Source organism: Ambystoma mexicanum, chromosome 5q (assembly GCF_040938575.1).
Source record: "Ambystoma mexicanum isolate Mex_15411 chromosome 5q, UKY_AmexF1_1, whole genome shotgun sequence".
Taxonomy (NCBI): domain Eukaryota; kingdom Metazoa; phylum Chordata; class Amphibia; order Caudata; family Ambystomatidae; genus Ambystoma; species Ambystoma mexicanum.
In genome coordinates this window covers 450824037-450844591 of record NC_090933.1, presented here as the reverse complement: position 1 = coordinate 450844591, position 20555 = coordinate 450824037, and positions in this window count along the sequence as shown.

The following is a 20555-nucleotide window of genomic DNA, read 5'->3' as shown; positions in this document are numbered from 1 at the left end:
GGAGTTATAAGTCTCTTTACTGTTTCCGTATGATTTATTCTTATTAACCACTTCATTGTTTTGATCTATTTTATTCGGGTACTTCTGATTGTCCTTTTACTTTATGTTAGGGGTTTACTAGCTGTCAATTTCTCGTATCAGGTAGTTTGTTGGGTTTGTGTCATTGAGATGCTGTTAGTCTGGTATGGGTTGGTTTTAGGGGAAGAGCCAGGTTTTCAGCAGTTTGCGGAAAGACATTAAATCCTCAGTTAGGCGAATGTGGGGTGGGAGTGAGTTCCATAGGGTGGGGGCCAAGGCTGAGAATGATGATCCGCCTAATCGGACTGCGTTTGTCTTAGGTATGACTAGGAGGCCGGCTGAGCTTGATCTTAGGGTGCATGGGGGGTGATAGGGTTTTAGCTTGTCTTGAAGATATTGAGTTCTGGTTTTATGCAGTGCTCAATGGGAGATGCATAAGGTTTTGAAAGTCACCCTTCGTGCTACAGGAATCCAGTGCAGTGTTTTAAGGGCTGGGGAGCTGTGGTCTCTTGGGCCGAGCGCAAGTAGCATTTTGGCTTCTGCATTTTGTGCCCTTTGGAGTTTATTCAGTTGGTAGGCGTGGATTCCGAGGTATAGGGGGTTTGCGTAGTCCAGTCTTGATATAACGATTGCTTGGACTGCGGAGAGTCTGTTGGGAAAGGAGAGATATGGAAAGATGTGCCTAAGGGTTTTAAGGTGGTAGTGGCAGGACTTTGAGACGTTGTTGACTTGGCGCGAGAGAGTTAGGTCAGAGTCGAGGGTGCATCCCAGATTTTTCACTGAGTTGGAGGAGGTCAGTGAGTTGCCCATGGCGGTTGGCCAGGGTAGTGGGTGCGGAAGAAGATCAGAGTTGCCACAAACCATGATTTCCGTTTTGGAGGGGTTTAACAAGAGGTGGCTTTGGGTCATCCAAAGATCTATGTCAAGGAGGCAGGAGGCCAGGTCAGGTCGGGAGTTGGGTTTTGAGTTCAGGAGTTTTAGAGTTAGTTGAGTGTCGTCGTAGTTGTAGCACAGGATGTTGTGGGAACGGATTATTGGTGGGAGGGTGATCAAGTAGAGATTGAACAGGAGGGCGGATAGGCATACCCCTTGTGGGACTCCCGTGTCGACCGGTCGGGCTTGGGAGGTATATGTGAAGAGTATCGTTATTTAGTATCTGTCTTTGAGGAATGAAGCTATCCATTTAAGAGTGGTTCCACAAATTCCTAGGGAGTGGAGGCGGTCTAGGTGGATTCTGTGATTGATTGTGTCAAAGGCGGCGGATAGGTCAAGAAGGATTAGTGCGGCACATCCCGCGGAGTCTGCTGTCATTTTAAGGTCATCCCAGATAGAGATTAGGGTGTTTTCAGTTCCGTGATGGGCTCTGAAACCTGATTGTGTGGGGTCTAGGAGATTGTTGGCTTCGACAAAGGCATTTAGTTGGGAGTAGGCGGTTCGGTCAATGAGTTTGGCAAGGAACCTGGTGTTTTAGATGGGGCGGTAGTTTTTGAGCTCGAGAGGGTTGAGGGAAGGTTTTTTAATCAGAGGTTTGACATGGACTGTTTTGAATGCGTCAGTAAAGATACCAGAGGAAAGGGAGGCATTTATGATGAATCTTGCGTGTGCTCCTGCGCAGGTGGAGGTGAACATTTCTTTGAGGGTTGTTGCTGGGCAAGGGTCTAGCGGAGAGCCAGATGGTTTGCGGGCAGAGAGAAGTTTGAGAAATTGCTCTGGTGATATTGGACTAAAGGATTCAAACATTGGTTGTGTATTGGTTGCAGCTGGTGGGCAGGTCGGTATGGGGGGAGTATTGCCTGGTGGATGTAAGAGTGCCAGTTTGGTGGTTAGAGTATATGTTCTTTTGAGAGCTCTGGTGTAAAAGTGGATGGAGAGTGAGTTGCATAGTGATTGCAAGGACATTGGGACGGTTGTGGTGCAAGCCGGTTTGGTGAATTCGGAGATGATTCTGTGAAGTTCTTTGTTCTGGTTTTTGCAGTTTGGGATTCAAGAGTTGCAGTGGGCTTTTTTTGATTTCCAGATTTCGGCCTTGTACTGATAGAGGTGTCGGGCCAAGGTGGCCCTGCTCTCCTGGGTTTTGTCTTTCTGCCATTTGCGTTCTAAGTATTTATATAGTTGTTTAGTGGTCTTCAACTCGGGGGTGAACCATTTGGGGAAGAAGCCACAGCGGGTTGATGGTTTGCAAGGGGGTGTGAGCCACATCAGAGATGCGTTGAGCCATGAGTCAAAGGCATAAGGGGTTAGTTGTTTACTGAGTTGGCAAGTAGGCTCTGGAGACTGAATGAGCGCGTTGGCTAGGTAAGGGACCATAATTAGTTTTTTCCAGCATTTGCGTAGACTCGGAGGTTCAGATTTGAGTACGGGGAGGGGGTCGGGTGAGCGAATGGCGAACGAGAGAATTAAGTGATCGGACCAGATGATAGGGGTGGGGGGTTCAGATGAATCTGGGTGTTGGAGCTAAAGATGGCATCAAGAGTGTGTCCTTTATAGTGAGTCGGGCCATTTATGTGGGGTTGGAGGTTAATTGCGTCTAAACCGTCAGCCAGAGAGTGTGTCATAGGGTTGGTGGGGATGTCGAGCCATATGTTGAAGTCTCCAAGAAGGGTGAGGTTGGGATGGTTTAGTTGAAGGGTGGCAATGGAGTCGCAGAGGTTGTTTGCGAATTGCCTATCGTAGCCAGGGGACCTGTATATTATTAGGTAACTGTGTGCGAGCGAGGTGGAGAGCGATAGCTTAACAAGGAGAGATTCGCAGGAAGGAATGGAAGGTTGGTTATCGAAGATTGAGGCATGGAAGAGAATTTGAAGATGAATGCTACTCCCCCTCCTCTGGAGGGACGGTTCCGTGGGATGAGGGAGTAGTCAGGGGGGAAGGATTCATTAGCGATTGGGGCGAAATCGTCAGAGAACCAAGTTTCGGTGATGAAGACCAGGTCTGGTTTGTCAGTGGCGAGGAGGTCAAAGATGCATTGTCTGTTTGTTGCTACGGATCCGGCATTAAATAGGATGCAGTTCACATCGGCAGGCGAGGTTGGTCTCTGAGCTGGAGCGGACGGGGGTGGTGGCGGAGAGAGTGGAGGCTGGAGAGGGAGAGGGGGAGGGTCAGTGATGATCGATGGGAATAGTGGGCGAGCAGAAGTATTGACGGGCTTCGGGCGGGATTGGGTGGCTGCGTGTGTTATAATGATCCGGTCTGGCTCGGGGAATTTGAAGGCGGGGAGTGGGCGGTTAGGAGTTTCGGTTTCAGTTAATGAGAAATCGAGGGACAGGGGTTTCAGGAAGGGTGAAGCCATGGGGGGAAGGAGGCTTCACAATACCCTTTAGCAATACAGTTCTGGATATAAGAGAATGGGTTTGGATAGGATTACTTATGGATAATACATATGCTAGTGACAAACCTATGCTATGGATTCTAACTACCAATGTTTGGAATGGACCCATCAGGGATCTGGTCACGGATACTTTCTGGACAGGAATTCTGCTAGCACACCGGACTGGACTCAAGGCGATCTGGTTCTGCAATCAGCAAGGCACTCTGGACACCGCACAGTGGGACTGGACTGGATCTGACGGGCTCTGGTTCTGGTTCGCAGCTATCTGGTCACAGCACTGTTCAACTGGGTTGCATCTTTGGATTCTGGCAAGAATTCTTAACAAGAATGCAGCACAGCACAGCCAGGTTGTTCTTTTGTTCCCCTTAGAGGTCTGGGGTGAAATCTTGTTTCTGGATTTTTAAAGGCCAAGCTGAGAAAGGTTCAGCTTTGGAAATGGGCCTTTCTGCTTTCAAAGTTCTGGAGTATGGAGTCTGGAATATGGATTTCTCTTGCAAAGTGCCCCACCAGCAATCTGTTGGTGGGTGAATGTGTGTGTCTAGGTCCTAAACTGTCTCTATTTATGTAATGTCTAAAGGGGGGTATGCTGAATTCTACTAGGCACATCCTTAGGCATTCTATTGGTTAGGGTCTTTCCTCTCCCTTGATTTGAGAAGAAAACAGAGTGTCATCATGACGATGTGTTTTATGATCCAGGGGAAACCTCCCCTCTGTTTTTGCACATGAAATCTACTTTTCATACAAGACATATTTACAATTTTACAAACTTGATAGCAATAGCATATTTATATCAAAGATTTTGTGGAGCAAGTATTCATCCAAGTCCTGTCGCGGTGAGTGCTTGGGTCTAGCTTTGGCAAATTTTCGCACTTTGGTCTGGTACCCAATGTCAGATTTGTCCACAATTTTTCACATATGTGCGCAGGATATCTGGGCATAATCATATGAAGTTTCATGTTTCTGGCATCAATACAATTGCTACAAAACACAATTTCTGCAGTCATGTCCCTGACATAGCTCAGAGTTCTGAGTACTTTTAAAACATACCCAAACATTTCACATTCAAAATACTGTAATTTTACAATTTTTACAAATTCGCACAGTCCTTTGTCAGTCCTTTTCAGAAATATACTTTTCTGTGCTTTACGAATAAACACAACTGTCTGTTCCCACCCCCAAAGTTTCTGGTGGCTCAAGATCAATCCCCGCCTATTTCCTCTGGCAGGGGCTTCTGTTAACACTTGCATCTTCATATCTTTTCAATCAAGGAAGTCCTTTGTCTCTCCCAGGAGCAGCAGCCCAAATACCCTCCCCTCTTCATTAACACCTGAATGTGAGTTCCTGGGCCAGAGAGCAGAAGGGAGGTGCCTTTTGTTGGGGCAAGCTGTGGAATTTGCTTTGTAGTTCTGTGGCTTGCATTAAGTTACTTTAAAACACAATTTGTTTACATTTTTCTTTGATTAAAATAAACTTATAATTTCAACACAGGCAAATATAACTCTAATTCTAGTCTTTTAAAACATAGAGATTAAATAGTTGCAACCTATATTACTTTAGATGGCAAGTCACTTAATTCCAACCATTTGATTTTAACTGCACAAGTTTAAACTTATAATGCACTTAAATGACAGCTGTCATACAGGCGGCCGGTGGTACTGCGCCCATATTTTGACAGATTTTTACAGACAAGCACACTTTTTTAATGTGGATATTCTGGTGATAGATTCTGCTTTTCCTGACATGGTGTGCTCATGTGGATTCCTTAAATAAGGTGACAGGTAACACATAGCAAGGATGTTGGATATTTCCTGATGTTTTGAACCATTATTTTGTAATTTCAGCAACCAATAAAAAGGGATTTCAGAGCACTTCTGGGTTTCCTTGTAATAAAGCACTGCCTTTCATGTAGTTTCCATTTTCACTCTGTGGGCAGCCAAAAGACAGGTTTCAGCAGTGTGGTCTCCTTCCACTACTGACAACAGGCAATGTAGATTGGCAGCCAACTTTCTGGTTTCACAGCCCAATTTTCATAGGTTTAGCACGCATAGGGCTTTTTGCAGCCATTTTGTTGGTTCTGATGCCACCAGCACACAAGGATGTCGCAGGGCAGAGCTTAGTGGGTCAGTACATCCCACAATATGGGTGTGACTCCTCAGACACGGTCTCCGGGCATTCAGCTCTGCTGTGTCGCGGGTGTAGGATCCCCGCTGCCGCAAGTTATATCTCGCTGAAGGGAGTGCGCGCCTCAGCTGCTAGGTGGGAGCCGCGAAAGGCTACCATCCCTCTTTATTGTTCCAAAGCATCAGGCATATAGTGGCTCCTCCCACGCCACTGCCGCAGAATTTTCCAAAGACCACAACAGGTCACCTGGTGCATGGTTTCTTTCGCCACAGCAACTGAGTGCTCCCCACCCCAGTGAGGGGTGCCAATGTACCAAGTTAGAATGCAAAAGGATCAGTAAAACTGCCACCACATTCGGTTTCTGGTCGAGCCGACAGTGGAGCTGAAACCCTAGGCAGCCATCTTGCCAGCGGCTCAGCAGCACCTCAGCCCAAGTTGTTTGTTATTTGGCCCAAATCTGTCCAGCATTTTTTGCACTATGGCTACCCACAAATAGCATTTTTTCTCTAGGTGAAAATGAATGGGAGAGCCGAAAACAGGGTTTTATTATTTTGTGAATAACTTTTTCATCTTTTAACAAACCTTTCCCAAAGTATCCACTTGTGGGGGGGCTGTGACAGACATTTTGTTCAGAAACTGCCATTCAAATCCATCCAGTGAGTCAAGGTTATTAGCAATAGAACTTTGCAAAAAGTCTATATACAATGTGTTCACTTTAACTATAGAGCGGCAACTATCTGGGAAAAAACTTTAGTTAAGAGAGAGTTAACAAATCCTGGAGCATGTCGAAACAAAATTGGATACTATATCAGGTACAAAGAGGTTTCAGACACATGAGAGGAATGGAAACTGTGTTGCTATATATTTGGGATGATCTAAAGACCAACACAGACTCTAATGTCAACTCAACATTAATACTACTAGATCTGTCAGCAGCCTTCGACACAGTTAACCATGAAACACTCATCATAAGACTTGAAGGTATTAGAATCGGCAACAGAGCTCTCCTCTGGCTGAAATCCTTCTTGACGGGAACAACGTGGATGTCAGCACCTTGCAAAACAACATGTGGAGTCACACAGGTCCCATCGCTATCACCACTACTCTTCAACATCTACATTACCCCACTGATTGACCTCATCAAGCAACATGGCCTCACCTGCTACACCTACACAGATGATACTCACATCATCTACAAAGTCAAGTAATGAACAAAACCCAACACTCACCCTCCGTCTCACTGAATTAAAGTGGATGAGCACCAACAGCCTCAAATTCAACCAGGACAAAACAGAAATAATCACACCCAATGACCTGTTGAATAACCACCTTATCCCATGGCCCACTTATCTGGGAACCAATCAGAACCATCCAAAGTGGTCAAAACTCTCTGAATCCTAATATACAACGAACTCAGACTAGAGCCATAATTCAATGCAGTAGTTATAAAATGTTTCTTCCACTTACACTCAATCAAGAGGATACTTCCCTTCTTCACCTTCCCACAGAGAACACTTGTCGTCATCTCTCTCGTCATATCAAGAATGGACTACACCAACAGCATCTATCTCAGAATGCTGAATACCTTATGAGAAAACTACAATGACTACAGAACACAGCAGCAAGACTACTCATCAGACTCACAAAGAGAGAACACATCACACCAGTGCTGAGAACACTTCATTGGTTATCCGTCAAAGAATGAATCTTATTCAAAACGATCTACCTAACACACAGGGCAATCCACAGGCAAGCAGCGGAATTCATACAGGGAAACATCTCTGTCTACAAACCAACATGAACACAAAGGTCAAGCAACGACATTCACCTCGAAATAAAACAATAGGCAAAACACAAATTAGGAGGATCAGCCTTCTCCTGCATAGTGGTGAGACTATGAAACTCGCTCCTAAAGGAAATGCGAATAACAAATTATCACCTAAATCCAGGAAACTGTTAAAAACATGGCTCTTTAACTCACCAAGCTAGACGAGAATACACCAGTAAAAGAATAAACACTAATGCAATACAATAAGAAACTACAAAACCAGATCACCCGAAGAAAAAACTCTAACCCCAAACACAATAAAATAAGACTAACCCTTTGGATCAATCTAATGCACAGAAAAAGACCCAGAAGGCACCCGACTAACCCTACTAAAAACATTCTAATACTCTGCATACCCACCACCCAACACTGAAGAAACAAGACACATACCTTGACCGCATAAACAAAAACACTGAAAACTACAAGCACTCCACAGACTCTCCAAAAATCCCAAGATGCATATAAAGCACCTTCATACAACCACCCACCAAACACTATACAAATGTCAATCAGGGTTGGACTGAACCATAAAATTGTCTCAGGTACCAACGTAAAAGTGGTCCACACTTGCAAATGGCTATTCATTCCTTTTGTGACACAGTGTAAATAGTAACCAAGGGGAAGTTTTATTTATTCAGCAACACTAGTAAAAAACTACTAGCCGCAGAGTGAATTAACTGATAAAATTGGCTCACATTGCACAAAAAAGTTGCCCATTTTGGCCCAAAAAACTGGTCCACACCAGCATTTTGTAATTTTGGTTCGGCCATAGGCTTTTTGCCCTATAAGCCAGTCTGAGCCTGATGTCGATCAACTAAAAGCATAACAGCACACACTGACCAGTTTTTCCGAACTGAAACCCCCAACATTACCTCAAAGCTCTCTTACAGTTTTCCCTCTAAATCCCACTAACTAACCAATCTCAATCCCCTTCCTTTTCAAATGGACCTGGGCATCTGGTGACCATGAAAATGGCAGTGGTGCCCGGTATGAATCACAATAACATAACTTTGTAAGTTGGAAGAGTTGCAGAATGCTTCCTTTAAAAGCTCCTTCTGTCTACCCTGTCTAGAGCAACACATTTATTTCCACCTATCTGATGTGTTTGTGTGGACTCCTACGTTTTATAGAATAAAGGTCTGCTCTATGATGCATGTCTAAACACTGAGAAATGTATGCTTTGCTTAAGAAGATGCTGCATCATTCCCCTCTCTTTATCCGCCCAAATGAATGGGAGGTTAAAACGCAATCAACTCGTTTTAATCCTCCCAATGTGGAAATATAGCATGATTTCAGGAAGAGAGCAAGTGCCTCATCCAAACAAAAGGAATTCATGGGCATGCAGATAGGCCTGTCTGATTTCTGGATGCATGGCTAAACAATGCAAAATATATATTCTCCGCCACAAAATGCACTCATCCCAAGCAAAAACCTTTGCAAAATGTTAAAGTGTGAGGCCCGCAACGCCAAAGAGATGATTACAACTCCCTGAATGCATCACAGTAAATGCTCATTTGTAGGATCAGCCAGTTGCAGAAGGCAGGGTACTGTGTAATTTAGGGAATACGTTGTAGAATGTTGCCCATAAAATCTCTTTATTTCTGTCCTGCTTTAATTTCTTTTGACCTTGGTGCTTTTTTATATTTAATTTACTTGTGTTTTTTTAAGTAGACACGCATTTCCATTATGCATGGCTTGACACTGACACATTTCTTGTTTTTGCCCATCAAAATGATGCAACATTACCTTCCCTCGAGCCCATGCTAGAACATCTGCTGATGTTAAAGAGGGGGACATGTGAATGAAGGAAAAACATGAAATCTCCCTGAAAAGTAGCAACTTATCTTATGAGTGCATCATGAAACCCTGACAATCCCCCACAGTACTGCCTTACTGTTAAAAATGTTAGCTCGACACTAGCCTCTGGCTTTTCCTGAACTCTATAAAGAAGTCGGCTGCCTATGGGCCCGGTTTGCACTATAAACAATGAAATAAAATAAAATAAATTCATGTTGAAGGCTCTGTTATAGGAGTGGTCATTTTGGACAAGCCAGTGTTACTATTTAATGGTGGCACTAAGTGGGAAGTCCTCATGACCGGCTTCTCATGTTCATGCTGCTTTGTTAATGTCTCCCAGACAGGCACTGGTCAAGAGTCCTCAACCCAACCTCCTTCTGTTTGACCAGATCCTGCTGTCTCTCATTAACTTCCTGCCTTCTACCGCCTCTCCCCCACTACTCTCTCTATCCCTCCCTCTCTGACTTGTGTACCATGGCCCTGTACCCCATCTCAGAAAACCTTCAAAGGCAGAGACCTCCTCCAGCTGGCTACCCTTTACACCCGCTCAGCCAATAAACACTCTGCAGACATCTGCCTCCTTCTTGAAGACACTGACGTCGAAATTCTGGCTCTTACCGAGACATGGTTCAATGCCAGCTCATTCACTGCTTATGACTCTCTCCTCCCTGACTGCTTCAAGATCATCTCGAAGTCTCGACCTCACTGTGTTGGCGGTGGGGTTGCCTTAATCTTCCCTGAGGGGGTTCCTTCTTCCGTCTTACCCACCCAGCTCTACTCCTCCTTTGAGAGCCTGGTCTTCAAGTTGGTAATCTCTCCTTCCTCCACCCTGACCATTGCTACCATTTACCGGCCTCCAGGTGCTACCACCCTGTTCCTCTGTGAATGGGCTGATTTCCGTTCTTCCTTACTTTCATGCCACTCTAATCTCCTCCTCTTGGTGATTTCAACATCCAATTGGACTCCCCTGTCACAGCATCCACTCTTTTCATTGACCTCTGCATCTCTCTATCCCTCACTGTTCTCCCTTCTGGTCCAACCCACTCAGCAGGACACACTCTGGATGCTCTCATCCACTCGGACCTATCTCTTTCCTCCCCACTGTCACCCCTCTCTCTTGGTCAGACCATTCCCTCCTCTCCTCCTACCTGGGTCCCTTTGGCCCTCTGACTGCACACCCAAAAAGCCCTGCCAACCTCATTCACCAACATTCACCCCATGAAACGAGTGTTAGCTGCTGCCTTCTCTTCCACCTTCATCCCCCCTAGGGCCCCTGCATCAGATTCTACCACCAACTCTGCTCTCGGAACCTCCATTTGGCCATCACCAATACCCTTAACATTCTTGCTCCAGTCATGAGGATCTGCCTGAAACCTGCCTTTAAGCGCAACACCTGGTACGACTCTGAACTTCTGGCCCTGAAATGAAAGTACAGAGTGGTAGAACGGAAGTGGCAAACCTCAGGCTTATCCTCTGACAAATTGGCCAGCCGCCCGTTCCAAAGACAATACAGACTCTCCATCTGTGCCAAAAAAAGAGCCCACAAATAGGCACTGGTCTCCGGTGAATCCAACAACACGGCTGAACTTTCCAAGATCTGCAGGGAACTAGCCAACCCTTCCGCAGTCTACTCCTCCCCTTCTTCTTCCCAGGACCTCTGCAACACACTGGCCACTCACTTTGCCACCAAATATCAGGACATACTGAACACCCTTTTTACTCACCCTCCCAACCCATCCCACACGCCATTGCCTCCCTTGGCCCCTTACACACCTCCTTCCTCCCTCTCCTCCTTCTCCCCAGTCACACCTGAAGACGTTCCCAGAGTTGTCCGCTCCATGAAGGTCTTTTCTGAACAGGTTTCTCCTTGATCTTCCAGAACCATCAAGGACAACATTGGCTCTCATGCCCTTGACTTGCAGATTTTTGCAATCACTATGTTGCCACTGGATCTTTCCCCTACTCCCTCAAGAACTCCTTTGTGCGCCCCTCCTGAAAAAACCTTCAGCAGACCCTACCTGCCTTGCCAACTACCGCCCTATTTCCATCCCTCTTACTGGGGAAACTGCTTGTGAAACTGCCTTGCCCCAACTCAACTTGCACACCAAACTTGGCGGTCTCCACGACCATCAATCTGGTTTCCCAGCATCCAGAGGCATGGAAACTGCTCTTCTGAACCCCCCCTGAAAAACTGCTCACATCTCTGGACTCCACCTCCCCAGCTGTCCTTATCCTACACAATCTCTCCTCTGCCTTTGACACAGTCAACCATTCCATCCTCATACAAAGGCTCCACAATACCCTCGGTATCTTGGTACGGGCACTGGACTGGCTGACATCCTCCCTAACTGACCGCTCATCCAAGTCATCCTGGTCACCTTCTCCTCTCCTACTTCCTTCTACTCCTATGGTGTCACCCAGGGCCCTATCCTCTCCCCTTGGCTCTTTAACATCTACCTTGCTCAGTTGGCATGCCTCATCTCCTCCTTTTCCCCCAACTTTCAGTGTTATGCAGATGACACACAACTCTTTTTCAAATCTCCTGCTGACCTCTTGCTCCGTCCATCATCCCTGACTGCCTATCTACCGTCCAGGCCTGGTGCACTTCCATCGATCCCTGTCTCAACACCTTTAAAACTGAGATCCTTCCCATTGTAACCATTCCTCCCCCTTCTTCCCTTCACTATGGCCTTACTCCATGGGCTCTCCCCGGCTCCTTTTTCTGAAGCCAGAAACCTTGGAGTCATTTTCGACTCCCCGCTCTCCTCCCTCACACTCAGGACATTGCCAAAAAGTCCCACTTTCAGCTCTTCCTTCTCAAAGGAATTCTCCCATTTCTCACTTTACCCCAGAGGCTCAATGTTAACCGAGCCCTGGTTATTTCTAGGATTGACTATTGCAGTAGCCTCCGGCTGAATCTTCCTCTTCCACTCTGTGACTCATCCAGCTAATTGTGAATAGGTCAGCAAGACTTATCCTTGGCCTTAACCCCAAGGACCGCATCTCTCGTGCCCTAAAAAGTCTTCACTGGTTCCCTTGTGCTGCATGGATTCAATTCAAATCCCTCTGCATCATCCACAAGGCTGTTTGGGCCGGGGACCTCACTATCTTCCATTTTATCTTCATAAATACTCTCCCTCCAGACCCCTATGTTCCTCTGGCACCAACTCCTTGTGTGTAAAGTGTTTTCCTAAACACAGGGCAGGAGTTTGATCACTTTCCTCAGCTGGCTCACTCCAGCCTCCCCCTCTCTCTGTGCCTTGAGCAGGACTTTCTTAAATTCCAGAAGCTCCTTCAAGAGCTTCCTTTTTACCTCCTCCTTCCCTTCTTCTCTCCTCTGCTAATCCTGCAGTTGCTGAGATTGGTATCCTGAGCCCTTATGCATCCTTAGGGGCCCCTAACCTCCCACAACCAATCGCCCAGCTTCTGTCTACCCTCAGCTCTTGCCTCGGCACACCCTACACCCTGGAGGTTCATACTTACCGTGTAGCAACCACCAAACTGTGTAGCATTTACCATACCATGCACTTCATCTGTGGCTCACCCACGAGCATGGACACTCCAGCACCTACCCCCTGTGCCCTCTTTCTTGCTGCACTTGCACATTCTTAATACTCACAAGGCATAGTAGGATCGTCCTTTTTTCCTTTTCCCCCCACTGTTTTAAATATGAGTGTGTATCTTTTCAATGTCTTTAACTCCCCTGTTCCCTCCCTTTGCCCTGTGGGCACTTTGAAACAGTATTTACTTGCTATATAAGTGCCTAACAAGAGAACAATAAAACATAAATAAATAGGTTTTTGGAATAGTTGCAGAATACTGCTTTTACAAGCTCCTTTTGTCTAACCTGCCTAGTGCATTACATGTTCCATATTAGTTGTGTTTGTGTGGATTTTTCTAACTTATTATAGAAAAAAAGGCTCCTCTATGATGCATGTCTAAACACTGAGAAATATATGTTTTGCTCAAATAGATGATGCATCATTTCCCTCTCTTTATCCAAAGCTCAAATGCATGGTCAAAGATAAACCACTTTTTTTATTCTCACTATGTGACAATTTAGCATGATTTCAGAAGGAAAGCAAGTGTCTCATCCAAAAAAACAGGAATTCATAGGTATGCAATTCGACCTGTCTGATTTCTGGATGCATGGCTAAACACTGCCAAATATATATTTTTGGCCACAAACAATCACTCCATCCCCAGCAAGAACCTTTCCAAAAGTTAAAGTGTGAGACCTGCAACACCAGACAAATGATCACAACTCCCTGAATGCATCACAGTAAATGCTCATTTGTAGCATCAGCCATTTGCATCACCCTCTGTGGAGGGTCAGAGAACCCCAAACGCGGAGAGGACAGGAGCCCTTCTCACACCATCTCCCTGCTGCATCCAGTGCTGCGAGCCATCCGAGAGTTGAGCAAAGTAGAGACATCCGGATCGAAGTACCGACAACAGGATCTGTACAAGCCTACATGGTGAGCCGCTTTAAATGAGCTCATAATCCGCAGAATCAACCTTTACAGGATCACTGCAGCCGCCGCTGCTTACCGTGATCAGCTGTTTCCCCCACCAAGATGGCGGACGCAACGCGGGCTCACATCGAGGCTGTGCCTCGTTTCTAAGCAACACCGGCTATTTGAAATTTATTTATTTAAATTTATATAGCGCGCAAGCAGCCCAGGGGCATTGAGGCGCTGTTACTTGCAATAACTTAGTTACATGGTACATATGATAGCGATTGTTGACACATTGTGAATAGTACAAGAAATCATACTATTGTTACAAATATTGCATTTGGTCGTATATTGCAAACATAAATGATAGGTATTCGTGCTGATGTGTCGGTCCTTATGTGAAGAGGGTAGTTTTCAGTGTTTTGCGGAAGGTGGTGAGGGAGTCCTCGCCACGGATGGTGGGAGGTAGGGCATTCCAGTGGGTGGGCGTGAGGTAGGGGAAGCTGGATCCACCCGCTTTTACTCTTTTTACTAGTGGCACAGAGAGCATGTTTGTGTATGGGGATCTGGTTCGCCTGGTGGTGGAGACAGGGTGGATCCTTTGAGAAAGGTAAGCAGGAGCAGTGAAGTGAATGCACTTGTGGGTCAGTGTCAGGGCTTTGAATATGATCCTTTCCTTTATTGGGAGCCAGTGGGCTAGTTTTCTGGCTTCAGAGATGTGTTCTCTTTTACCAATGCCTTGGGCTGCAAGGAGAGCATTGTTCTTGTTTACTTGTAGTCTCTCTAAGTTTTTGTTGGAGGTTCCTAGAAAGAGTACATTGCAGTAGTCTAGCCTGGAGCCGGTGATGGCTCTGGCTATGTTGGTGCAGTTCTCTTTGGATAGAAAGGGCCTGATTGCGTTGATAAGTTTAGCATGATATGCAGCTGCTGATGCTATTGCGTTGACTTGTCTATCCATGGATAGGCTGGAGTCCAGGTAGACTCCCAGAGTTTTGACAGAATCAGAGACCGGGATTTTAATTGAGTCAATGGTGAAGTGGCTGAATTGGACATCTAGGTTTTTTAGCGTGTCAAGGGAACCTACCAGGAGGAGTTCTGTCTTGTCAGAGTTGAAGCATAGTCCGTTGTCAGCCATCCAGGCTTGGATGGTGTTGTAGAGGTTGTTGAGGGTCAGGGAGTCGGTGTCATAGTTACCTGTGAGAGTGAGGAGGATCTGGGTGTCGTCGGCATCCTCACTTCCGCCGGCAGGCGGACGAAGGCTGTGGCAAGGCAAGTATTAAGGCTCTCTGTTTGCCGCTGTTCGTGTCTGGGCGCTCGGCCTAGGCCCCTGTTCCCTCACATCATCTTGCACACTGGTAAGCACCTATTCTACGCTTGACCCACTGTCTTACCATCTGTTATCCCATGCGCTCCATGTCTCAAGGTAACACTTTTCCTCGACATATTATATGATCACTCATGAGACGCATTCACAGATCTCCACCATTGATTAACGCCACTTCCTGCCAAAAGTGACCGGGCGGCTCTATGTGCCTAGCCCTATCAATTACTATAGCGCCACAAGAACATTTGTTTGACTTTGCAGTGCTCACATTGCACTACTGCTGTAGCACTGCTAAGAAGTGTTTACCAATGTGCCATGTGCCCAATTTTATATCTCTGCGGGAGCTATTGTTCCTAAACTGTTTTTAACCGAAATTGCTTATTGCCGCTCAGTATTACCTTGTTGACTTCATGCCCTAAACTGATTATTGCTGTTTAGCACTGCACACTAGTGATTAGTTCTGCTCCCCATGGCCCATATTCAAATACTGCTATTCATCTGTGCCTACACTAGATTAGTGCTGAACAGTACTGCCCGAAATTACTTATTGCTGCTCAGTATTACTCGGAACTGTTGTTTGTTCATTGCATGCCTTAAATTGATTACTGTTGTTTAGCACAGTCTCTTCTTGCACAATAGTGATTAGTTCTGCTCTCTAAGGCTCATATCCAAATACTGCTATTCTCCTGTGCCTACATTAATTTAGGGCTGCTCAGTCTGCCCACATCTAATCCCTATTGCTCCTGTGCCCTCATTCTATTCTACCGTAAACTGCCTAGCAGGCTTCGTACTATACAACTTGGGTCAGACGCATACTATACCTAACTTGCAAGACACACAGAGATAGCATCTCCTCTAAATGCAATTACACCAGCTGCATGCCCTCCTCTCACAAAAGTATCACCATCCAGCCCGCACCACAGCTCTCTCACACGCACTCCAAACACCACGTCCCACCTCCTTTCAGCTCCTTCTCACACAAACTCTCCTCCTAGCCACTCTCTGGCTCATCCACACCATGTCCGTTACTCACTCCCCCACTACACCTCCAACTCCTCAGTTCCAATCACGGTCAAACCACATGCTAGACTCACTGCACAGCCAAATCCAAGCCAAACCTTCAGTACCTCCCACTGTAACCAACAGGCTGACCAGGCTCATGGCTCATGCAGACCCTAGACACACACCCCCACATCCCACTCACCACTCACCTCAGAAACCTCAGACTTAGCTCCCTCACCCTTGTCACATCATCTGACCATCTACTGAATCCCAATATCACACCCACCAGATCACAGCCTCATCTAGCACAACTTCGTCTGCCCACCTTTCCGACCTACACGCTCGCCAATGACAATAACTCACCCTTCCCTTCCATTAACAAATCCTTAAACGCATCCACCCTCAAATGTGCCTTGATCATCGCCCGCTCTCTCCCTGCACATGCCCTAGATATCAATGACCTCATCAGCTCCCTAGATCTCATTCCTTTAGCAGTCACAGAAACCTGGCATGAAGCCTCAGGCCCAGCCATCTCTCTCGCACTACCGGCCGGCTACACCATTCTCAGACAGGACCGCAAGACCACCAAAGGTGGTGGTGTAGCTCTCATTGCCAAAGAAGCCCTCTCCATTAGACTCGCCAATCAACAATGGGAAAAAAACGCAGATCTTATTTACGCTAAGCCCACCCTTTCCCCTAACTGTACTATAAATATCATTATCAAAAAACACCTCCTACATATTCTTGGAAACAACCTAAAAAGTTCCACTAAAACCCTCCTACTCGGAGACCTCAATCTAGGCCTTCATGACCCTAAGGACAAAGTAGCTACCTCGTTCGCTAAAGACCTCAATGAACTAGGATTCACCCATAAAGTTTCAGAACCCACCCATTGCAAAGGTCGCTCCATTGATTGGGTCACCGATCATAACTGCACAGTTGCCATCACCAGGAATTCAGTCCTCCCATGGACAGATCACCATTGCATTCAATTTACTATTCCAAACAAACCCACTAGTAAAGTACTCTCTTACGCCCCACCAGCCAAAGTAAGAAGTTACAAAAAACTCACCAAAGACAATGGGCCTCATTCCGAGTATGGCGGTAAGGGATAGCGGCCACCGCTAACGAGAGCGGTGGCGGTAATCCCTTACCGCCATACTCCGAGTTCCCTTTGCGCCATGGTGGTTTTAACACCTGCTTTTGGCAGGTGTTAAAAACCATGGCGCTAAGGGACCTTGATGTTAATTACGCCACTGTAATTTACGGTGGCGTAATTAACGCCTTCCCCACTCCCATTATGCCCTATGGGGCAAGAATGGGAATGGGGAAGGGTAAATGGGGATTGGGGAATTACCGCCCCGCCAACCTTGGAATGGGGCGGCAATTCCGCCATCCACCAAGGCGCTGCCGGTCCGGGTACGGCGTCAACCAAGGCGTTAATAGCGCCATTGGTTAGCGCCATACTCGGAATGAGGCCCAATCTCCTTCCCTTTCTTGACATTCCCGAATTCAAACCTCATTTTTCCAACAACCCTTCGGTTCTCACCAACATCTATTCCGTCACTCTTACCAATGCCATTGAGATCATAGCTCCGCTAGAGGATAAGCAAGCTAAAATATCTATGCACACAAACTCTTAGTTCACAGAAGAACTAGCAATCCTTCAAAACTTTAAACATCTTGCCCTAGCTAAGTGGCAATCATCGGCCACCCACTCCTCCCTGACAGAATTCAAAACCTGCTCTACTGCATACAAAAAAGCTATCTTTAAAGCTAAATCTGATTCCTTTAATCTCAGAATAATCCATGCCAACTCCAAATCTAAAGAAATGTTTTCTATTTTTAAAGATCTCATAACCCCACCCTCCAAAACAGACGAAATATCCAAAGATGAAGCTTGGCGCTCAAGCATCCAATCAGCCATCCTTAACAAAATCAAACTTCTCCAAGGAAAAATGTTCTCTCAATGCAAAGCCTTACCAACCAGAGCAACCTGCCCCTTATATCCCCGTCCCAACACCACATTCTTCTCATTCAGAGACGCCTCAGAAAGGAAGTCCTTGACCTCCTCCAACATATCACACCATCCACTTGCAAAGGTGACATATGCCCACCCACTATCATCAAAGACTGCGCTGAAACTCTTACCCCTTTCATCAATGCGTTCATTAATGCTTCCTTCTCCTCAGGCATTGTACCTCAAAGCCTTAAAGAAGCGTGGGTCCGCCCTCTCATAAAGAAACCCTCCCTTGATCCCTCATGCCCTAACAACTACCGTCCCATCACCACAGTCCCCTTCCTCCTCAAAATCCTTGACAAAGCTGCCCACACCCAAATACAACACTACCTAGAAACCAACGCTATCTTAGGTTATAGACAATCTGGCTTCAGGAAATGTCACGGTACATAAACGGCCTTACTAGATCTCAAAAGCCAAATCACTAACATCATGGACAAGGGCAAACCAGCCCTCCTGCTTCTTCTAGATCTCTCAACCGCGTTTGATCTTGTAGATCAAAACATTCTGACCTCCAACCTTTCCAATGCAGCCCACTTCTCTACTGCAGCAACTTCATGGATAACCTTCTTTCTGGAAGGTAGAGCCATGAAGGTTTACTCTGACCAGGCAAATGCTGCCTCCGACATCCTTCACTGTGGAGTTCCCCAAGGTTCCTGCACCGCCCCCACCCTCTACAACTTGTTTACCAAGCCACTGTTTGACTTACTTGATTCACTAAGCATAGCCTACACGAACTATGCTGACGGCACACAAGTATTGCTTCCCCTCTCTGGTGACTACGACCAAGACACAGCAGTCCTCCTCCAAATCTACACTACCATACAAACCTGGATGGCAACAAATGGTCTCTGCTTTAATGGGGACAAAACCGATATCATTCTCTTAGGTCCCAAAGAAATCCTACCCAAATTCAACAAAAATTATGACAACTTGACTATTGACAACACCATCATCCCTGTTTCCACCTCCGTGAAAACTCTTGGGGTCTACATAGACACGACCCTCTCTATGACACGACAGGTCAGCGCCATTGCTTCAGCATCAGCCCACACCACCAAACTTACCAATGCCATCAATGCCATCAAATGCCGGAGTGGTGTGAGAGTGGGCAGTCTGTGGCAGCCCCTCTCAGTTACAGTCTCTCTACAGTGGCCACAGTGTCCTCTTTTGGCGCCATTTCCCTTCAAAACCAGAAGGCAGCAGCGAAGCGGAGCGGAGTGGTGTGAGAGTGGGCAGTCTGTGGCAGTCTAATGGCAACTAGGGCGGATGGGGGAGAAGCCCTGGACCTCAGACATAACACCTTTGAAGACGAAAACGAACCACGAAGGCTGCAGAGTGCCAACAGCTCCTCTGCCCTTTTGTTGGCTTCCTCATCTTCCCCATCTTTTAACGATACACAATCTACTCTACAATCTAACATCTTATCCTGTGCAGGCTCTCTGAAGAGGCCAGGACGCAAACTACAAAATATTCCGTCAAGAAAGCTGCCTAAACTAACTGTTCAACAGCACGCCTCAAAAACCAACCACTCTACTCAGAAGCATAAACAACAACTTTTACCTGAGGAATGGATTGAGCATTCCGCTGGTTTCTCCATGATTGGGGATGTCGCCAGCAAGTTGAAACGATTGGAACAGCACAGCACTTTCGACCCAGAGCCGGTGATGGGCTCCAGCCTCAGGGGACCCGTGGCGCTTCGGCCCCTGGCTGCGACGGTGGGCAGCATGGGGGGTCCTCCCCTCGTAGGAGGAGAGGCCTCCCATGTCGGAAGCCGGGAGGAGCTGAGGTCGGGCGGCGCCTGTGAGGAGCCCACAAACAGGGCTAACTGCGGCTCCACGGGACAACGGAGCTGCGGGGAATACTCATCTCATCAGCTGTTGGAGGCTGAGGCCGCACGCGGAGGAAAATGCAGCGGAGCTGGGCTGACTGGGGCCCGGCACCCCGGCCCGGTGGAGGACCCGGAGGAACCATCCCTCGGAGGAGGGGGGGCCACCCGGGTCGAGGGCCGGGGGGAGCCGTGGCCGGGCTGCGACGGTCCGGCTGCACCCGTGGAGGATTCAAATGTGCTTCTGAGTCACGACGAAGAAACCGGAGCCTCTGGGGTAGAGAAGCCTTTGTACTTGGCTTCCCATGGCTCAGCTGCCCCACAGCGCCACCAGGTGGTCACAGATATTATTACAGAGTCTCCATTGCAAAATTCAACAAAGGCTCAAGTCCACAACAAACTTTCTTTCTCACCAGCAGAATGTGCAGAAAATACTATCTATGCAAAAATTGGCCCGAAGTCTCCAGTGGGGGGGCCAAGATTGTTGAACATTCGGACGAGACGACTTCAACCTCGCCCACACCAACATCTTCTCCTTTGGCCCCCTTAATTCTTGAGCCTATTGAACTTGAGGCTGCCAAATCTCCAGATTTGAGAGGGGGTAACAAACAGGGGGCTCCAATTCGTCACCCACATGGAATCCCATTTAGACTGCTTTCAAAGAAAAACTTTGATCTCCCTACGAATTCCAAGCGAACAGCAGCAAAAAAGCCTCCGAGATCCTCTACCTCAGCAATGCCATCGGCGAGTCAGCGTCTGGAAAACTCACTAAAAACGCTCTTTCATAGACAGGCCAAAAAGAAACTGCATCATCCAGGGCTTGGGGAAATTT